General features: G+C 42.7%; 1 protein-coding gene across 1 annotated transcript in view; it reads right to left on the bottom strand.

Annotated features, from left to right (window-relative positions):
• Window positions 1-13891, bottom strand: part of LOC139642323 (ankyrin repeat and sterile alpha motif domain-containing protein 1B-like) — a gene marked incomplete at both ends in the record, with an annotated part of 35238 nt that overhangs the window by 8976 nt on the left and 12371 nt on the right. The window lies entirely within an intron of this gene.

The following is a 13891-nucleotide window of genomic DNA, read 5'->3' on the forward strand; positions in this document are numbered from 1 at the left end:
AACTTTCTTTCTCTCCCTGCATACAATCAATAGGCTTCAAGTGTGTGTTGTTTTAACCTTCATTACTTATCCATCGCTGAGCCTACCAATCGCTCTGCAGCTTTGCCTCGCTCCATCGCTCTACACTGTGTGTGTTCCTTACCTGAGCATCCAAGACAACCCTTTGTTGCCAACTGTCAAACTAAGCAACGATCAACTGTACGCTACACACACACTCTCCACTGCTGAAATACGAAGCTCGTTTCTGAAATCTGATGGCAAAACAGGATCGGCATCACAGTATGCATACCATACTTATTGAGACATGTGTACACACACACACACACACACAGACACACACACACACAGGTCCTGGCATGCAGCAGCTCAGCCCAGATAATGATTGATCGGTATTTGGATAAGTCGTCTACCTCCAATGACAAACAAGCACAGTTATGTGTGTGTTTGTGTGTGTGTGTTACAACAAATACAGACAAGTGTGTATTTGTCCATCTATTCAAAATAACATCACCTCCCACATTTTCTCTTTCCCCTCTTTGTCATCATCATTATCATTAACTGCCACACAGCAAAGGGAGGCAGGGTGACTGACTGACTGATCAATTCATTTATTGATTGACCGAATCAATACATCATGTGAAGTGAGCTCTACATAGAGCTGATACAAGAGACAAAACCTTCAACTGCATCCATCTACCACCCACCCATCAGTGGAAGACAGGCCGAGAGGAAGAGAGTGGGAGGGAGAGAAATGCATATGAAAGCTTTTATTCAATCTACCTATACAGTACATCCATTTTTTTATGTTATTTGAAGTGGAGGATAGTGTATCTCGCTTTGGAACGATGCTCGTCATATCTAAATCCAAAGGAAGATGAAAGAGTAGCAGGGAGAGAAAAAAAAGGTAAACTCAGATCTCAGAGGCAGCCGAGGGGAGATGCAGCTGCAAAACAGAAAAATCCTTGACAAGAGAAAAGGTGAATCCATTTTTCCCTTCCAATTCCTCAAAGTGAGCCAGCGAACCTGGGGCCGGAGTGACGGCCGATTACGGCTTCCCCAACACACACACACACACACACACTCTCATTCTGAGTCAAACACACATAGGAGGACACACCCATCCACACCACAGCATTAATAGGGACGTGTTTAATTGCTTGTTAACAAATGTTTGCTGCGCCAATGGCAAAAGCCACTGGTTTCCTGCCCAATTTAGTTGTCCAGGATGGAAAGAGAGAGAGCGAGAGAGAGAGAGAGAGAGAGAGAGAGAGAGAGAGAGAGAGAGAGAGAGAGAGAGAGAGAGAGAGAGAGAGAGAGGAGAGAGAGAGAGGAAGGAGGGGAGAGGGGAAAAAAGGAATTAGACCTAGTGGAAGAGGTTGGAAAAAGCAAAGATGGAGGAGGGGGTGTGATGGTGGGTGGTGAAATATGGGGAACGACAGGGAGAGGGCAAGAGAGAGAGACAGAGAGAGAGAAAGCGAGAGATAGAGAGGGTGAAAGAGGTTATCTGATTGAAAGGAAAACAGAGATTAAGTGGAAGTGCAAATGTGTTGTGGAGAGGCACGCTGTAGCAATACAGCAAAACTGAAAAGCCATAGGGGGGGTAAGAGAACGGCAGCGAAGCTGAGGGAAAGCGAGAGAGAGAGGGAGAGAGAAAGAGGTGGAGGAAAAAGTGAAAGTGTAACAGTGACTGACAGGGAAACAGAGGGGGAGGCAAACGAAAGAGAGCTTGTGAAAGCGGCTGGAGAAATAAGAGAATGACAGAATGAACGATTGAATGATTGACCTCAGAGGGGGGCAGGAGGGAGAGAAAATGAAAGACTGGGCATATAGAGACGGAGGTTGGACGGCGCAATGGGAGGGGAGAGAAACCAATGCTAGTCCTGTGCCTGGAGACTGAGTCAGTCATAGTATATCCATTCAGTCCCCACAGCCCATTGGATAATAAAACCTCATGCAATACATTCAGAGAGAGGGTGAGAGACCAGGAGAGAGTGTGTGTGAGCGAAAGAGGGAGAACAAAAGAGTGAAAGAGAGAGACAGAAAGAGACACCAGCAGTAGGCAGGTAAATAAGCTGTTACTGTGTGCGCTGTGGCCTTCCTGATCCCCTATGCAAACACTCACTGACAGGAGGAATTGAGCCAGTGGTGTAAGTGAAGGACAGTGTAATACACCTATAATGGAAGCCAAATCCCTGTGAGTGCCTATGTGTGTGTGTGTGTGTGTGTGTGTGTGCAGCTGGATGTGTCCATCTTTATTGTTGCACCCCTGTTTTTTGTGGTAATGCGGAGATAAATGATTAAAATGAGTGTGTGTGTGTGTGTGTGTGTGTGTGTGTGTGTGCATCCATTTGTACCTGACAGAGGTTGCCACAGCCCAGTAGTACCCAGCTGAGACACAATAACACCACATCTGCAACACTGTTACCAAAGAACCACACATAAGAAAAGATCACTCCAAATATCCCTTCCACACAATTCTGGTTCTCCTACCAGGCAAATACACATATCTTCTTTGCTGTAGACAACTTCACACACACAAATACTATGCATAGTATCTCTCATACACTGGGATCTGTGGGTGTGTGTGTGTGTGTGTGTGTGTGTGTGTGTGTGTGTGGTGGCGGGAGGGGGGAGCGATCCAAACATCTGATAGCGCTGTGTTCATCGCTCCGTCTCTGGTGGCGACGCGCTGACTGTTATTAAAAACTACAGAGTAATATCTGAGCTGTCAGTCATCCCGGAGATTAAACACTGAGCCCTATTTCCTAAGCGCCACAGGCTTGGATAAATCATTATCAGCTCCCGCAGCCTTGGGCGCTAGGCTAACGCTAGGTTAATGCTAGGCTACTAACAAACCCAGTGCTGGATGGTAACATAGTGTAGGACTCTGCTGGGTTGCTGCTTCGATTTATGATAAGAGGTAACTGTGTTACCTCTTATCATAAATCCTCTCAAGCTGTGAAGTCTGGGTCCTTGATTTGTGCATGTGCTGAGCTAATGCAAAATTCAGTGAACTAGAATATATGAACTGTAGCAATGCTGCTTTCATGCGTCCTATATCCTTATCATGTTGAGCACACAAAAACGACTGGGGAAGCGGGGATTTTCTCTGATACTTAAGTTTCCAAGATATGATGCAAAGAGCATGGAAGCCGTGTTAACAATTGTTGGTAAAAGTGATGTATTTTATCAGTTTATCAGTATGTATCATGTAAACAATTCATTTTTATTTTTAATACACCCATACATCGTTTCCCCTTCACTCTTCTTCAGGCTTCTGCCGCACAAAGTAGTTCTGTGATGCTTCATTAGAAAATAACAGTTATTATTTGGTTGTTATTATTCCCAACCAAAAGCACTTGAATGTACAAGTTGCATTAACAAATTCAGCAACGGGAAGAAGGAGCTTACAAGAAGCACCTGAAGGCAGCCAAAGACCCGTACTGCGATGATCCACTGTCTTCCTTAGAACAGACAAGAGATACAATCACTGGATTTTGAGGATCTGCCTCAGCCCGCCCTCAATTTTTTCTGCCAAGTCAAAATTTCTTGGGCTTAAAATGTTCTAAGATGAAAGTGATTGTTTCACAAGGCACAATTTTCTCAAGCTTTATCTTTTTTTTTCAATTTGTGGCTCACAGTGCACACTAAAAGCCATCCCCAGGTGTCCTTTACCAGAGCTAGCGTTCTACTAACAGGTGGAAACAGGTCAGTCCCACCGGCCCCCCCAGTGGGAGATGGGACTCCCTGTTGAGAGCATTCCTTCATGTCTGATAGCCCGTATCTCTCTAAACCTGGCCGAGGGCCGGCGAGGGCCCGGTCGGCACATATCGAATTGACACGTTCATGCCCCGATTCGAGTAAGCGGAGTATATATCGCCACGGCAACCGGCTCGTCTCCCGCGGTAACCCATTTGTCGAGTCCCCTGATGCCGGCGTGACGACAGCCTTTGACTGGCATCTACTGAAATTCCATTTTCGTGAGTGTGTGTGTGTAAGACAGAGAGAGACAGGGGAGGTGAAGGTTAAATATGAAGAGGCAGTGTTCATTCTCTGGTTCACTTACAAAGAGTGAGCAGGTAGGAGTTCAGTGTCTTGCTCAAGGACACATGACTAGTGCTGGAATCAAAAACTGAGATCTTACAGTTACAGGATAATCTCTCTGACCTATAGGTGTATGGATTCAGTGTCACTCCCTTTAAACTGAACACTTAAAATGTTAGATGTTTCTTGCTGTTCAGTATCTGACACTTTGACAGACAAGATGTACAAGCTGATAGACACAGTCTCTCTAACCACTAGGCCACTCTGCCACATTTATCACCTTTACATACAGTATGTGTATTGACATGTCCGTGTGTGTGTGTATGCCCCCTTGTGTACAATATGTCACGGAGCAATAAGAGCACACCTCACAGCCTGGTTTCCACTGCTGGTTAAAAGGTTATCAATATGACCTCTTAGCAGCCATTAAGGATTTAATTAGGCCATCCACGATCACTGTCTACAACCCCTACAACTTACACAAGTATTCAAATCTGTTCTCTGCAATCACATAATGTGAGGGCATGTTAGATGCTTTTTTTCAAACTACCACCACCATTCATTTTTTACTTTAAAGTAATGGGAGAGTGGATGCAAAAGCAGCCACTTTGGAAAAAGCACTGCACCTGGCTTCTTTTGAGGCACAGCTGAGCGCTTTCTAAAGTTGAGAACAGTTAAACTTCTCAGAAAAGGTGTTGAAGACTTTTTGTGAGCCGACCAATCACAAGGAAAAGGAGGCGGGGTTTCACCCTACGTAGGCAGCTGATTAGCTCCACTGCCTCCATGGCCGAAGCCAGCACAGGAAATCTTCTCTGTGCCATGGCCAACAAAACATACAAAAATCCAAACCAATGGTACATGCAACATGCATGCATTTTTCTATTATTTGTTTGTGTATCCTTCTGCACATCTATTTTATGATTTGAACAAAACATCACATGTCATCGACAGCTGAATAGAGTGTCTGACATTGTTATGGAAAGTGTGTGACGCACTTTCTCATATTATGAGCACAAAATGCAGATGAGGAGGAACTTTTCCTACAAAAATAACGCATAATAATATCAGCACAGCATGTTGAGATGCTGTGGGAGCGCTGTGCTGATCAATAAAAGGATATGGGTAGCATTACAAATAGACCACTGCGTCACACATAAATACACAATACAACTAGACTCTATTCTGTCCAATCATGTCTGATATACTCCTGATCACTGCCACCAAATCTGATAAACCACAGAATGAATATACGTATGGCGCTGAATTCTGTTACTTTCTGCTTTGTTATTCTGAACTCCGTCTCGGCGTCTGCATGAGCCTCTATTGTGTTCAGAGCTTCCAAACATGACTCACCATCACCTCAGGTCCTTTCATCAAAAACTAAACCACCGGGGACCGAGAGAGATTTAAACAAAAAACACAAAGAGAGTGAGCGAGAGAGAGAGAGAGAGAGGGAAGGAAGGAAAGAGGGAGGAGACAGAGGGGGGAGATTTGCTGATGGCTACCAGGCAGCCTTCATATTAAACAATAATAAAGACAGACAAAACGACATTCAGGCACTTTGCTGATACGGTCGTGCATTCATTTCCAAGAGGCTTATTACTTAAAAGGCCAGATGGGAGCACAAATGAATGACATAAACACAAAGACAACAGAGACAGAGACAATCACCCCCCCCCCCCACCCCACACACACACACACACACACACAATGTATTCCAATCTGAACTTGTCCTACAGTACTAATAACATAACTGCGGGTGGCGAGAGGCAGAAGCTACATGAAACAAGCGTTTTTCAGACAGAATGTGTGATCAAAACCATCCCCGCTCTTTAATAAAATAGTGCTGTTAATTAGCGTTGCCTCTCAGTGGGAGATACATTAGTGAGGTTCACTTTACCACAAAGACTGTTAATGTCCAAGGGCACAAGATCGTCTGGTTGCCCACGCTGACATACACACCCACCAACATTCAAACACACTGAATGTACAAAATATTAGGGTCTCTTACTCTTTTCAATGCACTGATGAAGTGAATCCAGGTAGAAGCCATTATCCCTTATTGATTTCACTTATTAAATCTATGCCAATCACAAAGGAAATGTAGATAAAGCAGATGAGTTAGAGAAGGATTTTTAAGCTTATTATATTTAGATATTTTGCACATCCACTGTACATACATGCACATTAAAATGCACAAAAAAAATCAAAATCCCAAACACACAAAACCCCACACACATTAAAATGGCATTTTTAAAGTTTCTGCCTTTCCCTGCACTTCCCAGCTATCAAATTTGACTGAACCGCGTTTCTCCCTTATTGACCCTCTCGCCCCCCCGAGTCAAAAGTGGCGAGAAGAGAGCTGTAATTTCATCACATCTGCCTTCTGCCACATGACAGGGGGCACACATTCAACACATTCAACCTGGCTAGAATGGCAGGGAAAATTCCTGTCATTTCATATAAGTGGAGGCCAATCAAAGTCTGCAGAAAGCACTGCTGGTTCTCTGCTTCAAAGTAGAATGGAGGAAAAAAGAAAAAAACAGGCACATGCTAAGTCTCTCTGTTTCGAGTAAGCGCTATATTAGTTTATAAAGTATAAGCCTGATATGAAGACACAAAAACATCCAGCTGTGATTGTTTACAGTGATCAAAGGTAGACACAAGAGACAGAGCCAGTGTGTGAATTGAGCAGATAGTCAAGGAATGGTGGACCGTGTGTGTGCGCGTGTGTGTGTGTGTGCGCGTGAGTGAGTGTGTGTGTGTGTGCATGCGCGTACATGAGCATCAGATCAATAGTGCACACAAAGTCACTGTTGATTTAAAGTATGACTTCAGGATGAAACGCAACAGGCTGACAGCCCCATTGTGTATTTGTGTGTGTAACAGTGTGCATGTCAGTGTGCGTTTTTATCAAAGTACAAGTTAAGTGCACGATCCTTCACAACAAAGGATTGAGTGAACCAATTGAGATCTAATGAACTTAACGACACAAGCAAATACACACACTGACACACACTCGCATCCACACAGAGCAGTGATCACTTTGCCATTTAAAGCTCATTAATCTGCCTGAGCACATCGATCACTCGGCCCCTCTGCGGCTGCGTCTGCCCAGCCATCAATAGAGTGAGTAGTCCTGTTTGCAGCCTATTTTCACATCTGACTTCCAAGGGACCTCTGGAGACTTTCGGTTTTGTATGGCAGATTAGAAGCAGGAGTCTCAAAATAGGCTCATCTCAGAAACCGCATGGGAAACACTACAGTTTTGATAAGTAGGACCCAGGGTGCGTGGCAAAGAGAGAGAGGCTAAGTGAGTGAGTCAGTCAGAGAGAGAGAGAGAGGGGGGGGGGGGAGAGAGGGGGAGAGAGAGAGAGAGAGAGAGAGAGAGAGAGAGAGAGAGAGAGAGAGAGAGAGAGAGAGAGAGAGAGAGAGAGAGGAAGGTAAAACCAAAAGCAAAACCATCACCTAAAACTTCCTGCATCCTGCTTGATTGAACTTCCTGTTTACCTCTTGCTTATCTACAAACAACTGATTACTTAATGGGAACAGCATGCGACAGCAACAGAAACTGCACCAAAGTGGTTTGAACTCGATTACTCATATGAAATAGGCTCTTCTATACCTGTGTGCTGTCGATTTTTTTTCTAATGAGCGGTATCTAATTAATAAAAGGAAGTATTGATGTCTTATTGTGAAATATCAACTTTAACTATGCATCTTCAAACCTAAACTGTGTATTTCCAGTGTAGATTAGATTATACTATTAGATTAGATGAAATTTTAACGATCCCATGAGGAAACTGGGCTGCTGCAGCAGCAAGTAGTTATAGGATACATCAAAGTAGAGTAAGGTAAAAAATAAGAATAGAGCAAATGGGGGTTATATAAACACTTGGATGTATGAAGTAGAAAAGTTTGAATGAAAATGTGCATAAAAAAAAAGTATGGATTCAAGGACTACCAGAATGTGCAAAAATAGCAGCAGTATACTGAGATATAAAGACTATGTGAGATTTGTGCATTATGAAAAAGGTGGAGAAAATAGGAAAACATATAATTATGAATGATATCTTAAAGCATATCGAAAATGATCAAATATCAATACAAATACAATATATAGATCTGCAGCATTCATACAGTCTGGGTCTATAAGATGCCATACAAAAGTACTGTGTCTCGGCTTGTAGATGTGAGAGAACTAAACAGCTTCTAGATATTTTCACTTCACTTTACAGATCGATATATGCAGACCAGCAGATCTGCATGTGTTACTCTTTGTCACTGGGGGGCTGCATCATTCGCTGAGGACGACACTGCTGACAGCTTTGCCTCACTTTTGCATAAGATAACACTGGCGCTCCCCACATGGAGGGGGACTGAGGGAATATCTCAACCGCTGGCCAACATTACGTAAGCCGTAGTTCCGTAGCATCGACGCCGGCACCAGTGATGGATCGGGATATAAATAGGCCTCTTTTTTACCCAACTGCCCACGCGGGTGGCTGACACCTACATACTTTGCCGCGGGGCCGGAGATCGGTTGTGTAAACACAGGGTCGGTGTCGAAGAACCGTTCAGGGTTTTCACTGAGAGATGCCGAGAAGAGGCTGAGAGGAACAGAAAGAGGGAAAGATAGAGAGAGAGATGGGGAGAGGAAGGAAGGAAAGACCTTTTATGGTGCGCAGGGAAAAAAGAAAAATAGTCTTCCCTTCACTTTCTTGTCCTCACTTCCCTCTCCAACCCCCTCAATCTGACATTTCATTCTCTCCATTTTTTCGTTTTTTTCGTTCATCAACCCCTCCTTCCTCTTGCAACGCTCGGCTCTCATTCTCTCTCTCACCCACTCTCTTTTCCATTGGCATCCTTTGAATTCTGTGACTCTTTGCCTTCTGTACCCACATACATGCATATATACTGCCGCTCTCTCTCTCCCTCTCTCTCTCGTTCGCTGTCTCTCTCTGTAAGCCACTCGTTACCGTGGCAACCCTACAATGGACCTTATAAAGCTAATAAGTAGAGAGCAGGAGGGAGAGATGAGCGGAGAAGGAGAAGAAGAAGGGAAAAAAAACAGAGAAGAATGAAATGAAAAAATAAATGGGTGCCAATCTATTCCTGGTGTTGGAGCTGCAGGCTAAGAGAGAGAGGGAGAGAGACATAAAGGGGGAGGGAGAGAGAGAGAGAGAGAGAGAGAGAGAAAGAGAGAGACAGAGACAGAGACAGAGACGGAGAGAGGTGAGGTACACATACTTGGAATTATTTACACAGTAAGTTATATCTATAATGTGTTATGAGTGCTTATATAATGCTTATAAGGATGGTCATAAGGCATTATGAGTGCATTATAATTCCTTAATATAATTGTAATTAGATGCTTTGGCAGTACTGTTCATGTAAGATTCATGCCAATAAAGCAGAGTGAATAGAATTAAACTGAATTAAATTGATAGAGAGGAAGACAGGGAGAGGACAATCTTGCCTCTGTTGAAAATAGTTGCAGTGTGTTTGCATCAACAGTTATGTTTCTGTCAAGCGAATTTTAAAAAACTTTTGAAATTTTGCAAAAAATAAAATGCTATGAGGCTTGTTTCCATCAACTGGGTGAGTCTATTAGTACTGGGCAAGTTGTTGTTTAGTGTTTAGTTTAATATAATGTTTTCCATATTTCATGCTTTCATCCGAACAAGAAAACAAAGAAATGCACTTGGCTATATTCTAATAAACCAACTAATGGCTATACAACCATAGCGACTTATATATGAGAGTGACAGCAGGTGTGATATTTCTGAGAGGTCATGTTGGACGGATATTTCAACTGCAATGAAACTGAACCATTCATCAGGCTAGTCATGCCAAGCCAACATCATTACCGCCCCAAAAATATTCTGCTTCAAGCAAGCATTAACAGTTTTTCTGCAATTTTGAGGGAAGGTAATCAAAATTTTATGTTTCCACTCTGCTTTTCTAGCTTGATTCATGCTAATTAAAACAAGACCCAGATGTAAACCCAGCTAATGTGTTGAATCATGGGAAGCAAACAGAATCAGTCTCAGTCCTCAGCCTTTGTCCCCATTTGTCCTCAGCAGGTATCAGTCAGACATCACTGTCTGGTCCAGGACTCATTATGTGGGTTCAAGAGGGAAATAACACACTCTTGTTACATAAATACCATGGCAAGGCTTCAATGGGAATAGCAGATGAAGATGTCTCATTCAATTGCGTGTGTGTGTATGTGCGTGCGTGTGTGTGTGTGCACCTGTAGATTGATAATGAAAGGAGAGTGTGTGTTTCGTTTGAGGCACTGCACAGTTAGAAAGCGCAGAGATCAAAGTCTGGCTGGCCCTCTGAACCACTCTTGAATGAATAACCAATACACACAGACACACACACACACACACACGTGCACAGAGAATGCCTCCCGCCCCGTCGACTTCCCCTCCTTCCCCTCCTTCCCTTCCTTCCCTCTCTGTCTCTTTCTGCTTCTTCTCCCGGTGCTCGGCGGCAGCGTGTGTGAACTGTTGGACAGATTGAAACTGGGTGAGAGAAGGAAGTCTTCACAACCGTGTCACCGGCGAACCGCCGCCAAGGCCGCTGCTTCGCCATGACAACAGAGGAATCTCATCGCTATGGGAACGCATGAGCTGGGTAACTAGGAAATGATACAAAGGAAATGAAGGTTGGGAGACCAGTGGTTCCCAAAGCGAGGTTCGGGGACACCCGGGGGTCCTAGAGGCGGTTCCACGGGTTCCCATGCAATGAGGAATAGCTTACGTCAGTAGAAATGATCCCATTTAGATCATGTATAACGGTGACTATTGTAATGATAGGTTTCATTCTAACACTATCATCTGCCCATGTACAGTGTAGACAGTTATACAGCTCCATACTAAATAAACAACAACAAAAATCTTCCTATATGAACGACTCATGGTGTAAACAGCCAAGTGCTTGCCTGGGCTGGTATAACTGTTTGCATGTGTTTGTGTGTGTGTGTGTGCACATGTGCAAGACTTGACAGCCCTGCTTACGAGAAAACATGTCATTCATTACATGGAATATTTATATATATATATTCCTTTTAGAGGAGCAACTTTTAGACACAGCAGGGGGGAATTCATTAGATGAAACTCACAGTGTTTCATCTGGCCTGACAGTAAGGAGGACTCCCCCACAGGACTCGCAATGCGTCTTTTTCTGATCTCTCCGAGCCAACTTTAAAGATATCCGGTGGAGTTTTCCCCTGGCTGGAACGGCTTGTTTGCATCCTATTTTCCACCAGAACAGACTGGAGTGTGTATTGCCGGTGCCTAATCTACGAGCTAAGAATAGTTCTCACCTCAAAAAACCTTTGCAATGTCCCTTTTTTCTTTAAAGAAGTTTTAGCCATTCCGTTGTTTTCCATCTTTCTCACAGGGTAACAGCAGGGTGCCACACAAATTAAAACTGGAAACTTGTGGCTTGGTGAAGCTGTAATATAAACAGCCTCTTGTTTGAAGAATCGAGTTTGCTTGCCTACCAGGAAAAACCAATAAAAGAAAAGTGGGAATGCTCGATTTAATACCCAAGAAAAATTCTTTGTATGCCTGCTGGAAAACCATGTGATGCACAATTTTCAATTATGTGTTTTTCTTATTTGCCTTCAATTCATAAGAGGTTAAGCACATCATTGGATATCTTTAAACATTAGTTGTCTTGAATCTAAAAATCCCTTGCAACTAAAGACAACAGCTGAAAGACAACTACATTGACTATTTAATAGCAATGGACACTCCTGTAAGTCAGGAATAAGAGCCATTTCTAACCCAACACCTAAATCCTCTTCATGGTCTGATGCACTTGTGCTGATCTTACAAGTTGGAATAAGCATTAACAAGACAGGCATGACTGACCTGGGATAACTAGTGGTGTAAAATAATTCTTTGTGCTTGTTTCAAACCTTCTTGGATCCCCAGACAGGTGGGGTTCACAGTTCAGTATCACAGAAATGTTCATCACAGAAATGCATACTAAACTGACACTTTCCAGTGATTTTTTAACACTCGGCACTCAGCATGCTGTGATGTGTGGGAAACACCACCTACATGGCACCTAAACACTTGAAAATAAACAAGAAGTATTTGCAAGACGATTTCACCCATGACTGAGCCATAATGTGCATAATGATATGGATATGATGTGGCGAAATTTGATGTAATGATGTCACATACTGTACTGAGATGGGGAGTTAGGGGTCAAATTGAAACGCTCAATGTCAACCACCTGAACAAGACATAGGCTGATCTGGGATGACACCCATCTAGACAGATTTAATCTACCACAGTCACCTCACACAGATGACAGGTGTCACAACCTGGCAGACAGAATCAATCAATTTCCTAGCTCATCCATCCATCCATCCACACATCCATCCATCCATCCCTCCTCTCACTCCATTACTTGGTCAAGGTTTTAGAAGGATTGTAAAACAGACAAAGGAAAAAGAGAAGGGAGGCAAGCTACAGGTTAAGTAAAAGAGAGGGAAAGACAAGCTTTAAACCTGCAATAAGCGATTTCAGACCCTCATCACTTTTCCCACATGCAAAAAACTGTGTTGTAATGTTTCACATACAGTAGAATATGTTTACAGACATGTTTCAAAATATAAAAAATGCATTTGTGTGTATATTTTGGATATACTTGCAGAAATATGCGTGATTAGGAAAAAAAATATTTCCAGTGCCCAAGTACATTTTTAGTCAATCTTTGTACATTTTGAAACATATCAAAACATATTCTGAACAATATGAAAAAAAAAAAAAATGCAGTATGAGCTGAAGCACAATTGAACAGAAATGGTTCAACTACTGTTCCCCGAGCCAAAGTCTGCTCTCCCCTCTTTCCTCTGTCCCACTAAGTGTAACTACTACCAGTTCTTTATAAGCTGTGTTGTTGGCCTCTAAGGTGTTCGCCTCTTGGCACCGGACTCCAGGATGACAGGAGCAGAAATATGATTTCAATTTCCTGGGTCCCAGGGCGAGAGAATTAAAGTTTCATTTGGTTTCCAGGCTGAAAGAGTTTGAACAGCACCTGCACTACGCAACAAAGACAGAATGAAAGACGGGACTTCTCACAACAGGAATAAAAAGGAAGGGTTGAGCAGCATTTATATAGTGGACTAAAATGTAAAGAAATTCATGTGACCAGCAAGACTGTTTTATATGAGAGACTGACAATGGAAATGTATGCTGACAGTTGATATATCAAATGTCATTTATACTTACTGTAGAAAATAACTGAACAGTGGTGAAATAATGACACCACTCATTAGTTCATCAGCTGGCTGATACACATCATGGATTTTACACATTTTAGACAGAATTTCCATGTTAGACTCATTCATTTCCATTCATTCCAACACAACTCCATGGAATTTATTTTAATAATGTTAAGTATATAATGTGATTTCAAACACCAACAATATCAAACAATACCTACAGTACTTGTACAATCTTTGAATTTTGTGATGGGAGACATTACTGAAATCAAGGTTTTCATATTAACTAATCAGTAGACTGCACTCCCACAATATTCAAGAGATGAAGCATATGCAGCAGGTGTGTCTCCTCATACCACCTTGTTTGACAGTGTTGGCGACTGAGATTACAAAGCTGAAATGAGCCCAGCTGAATATCAGTGGTGTGTCTGGCTAACACAAAGCAGTTAGCAGACCCACAGAGGACAACTTCCACTTAAAATGCCAAGAACTATGTCATGCATGACAGCAACTAACTACATAATTCTTTCATTTAATTGCTTTGTTTGCTGTTGGCACTTTCACAAAAAAAGCCTGTATGAACTGACAGAGTAA

Source organism: Centroberyx affinis, unplaced genomic scaffold, assembly GCF_046629955.1.
Source record: "Centroberyx affinis isolate AG114_WGS23_722 - 3 ecotype Tasmania unplaced genomic scaffold, CSIRO-AGI_Caff_v1 ptg000460l_1, whole genome shotgun sequence".
Classification (NCBI taxonomy): domain Eukaryota; kingdom Metazoa; phylum Chordata; class Actinopteri; order Beryciformes; family Berycidae; genus Centroberyx; species Centroberyx affinis.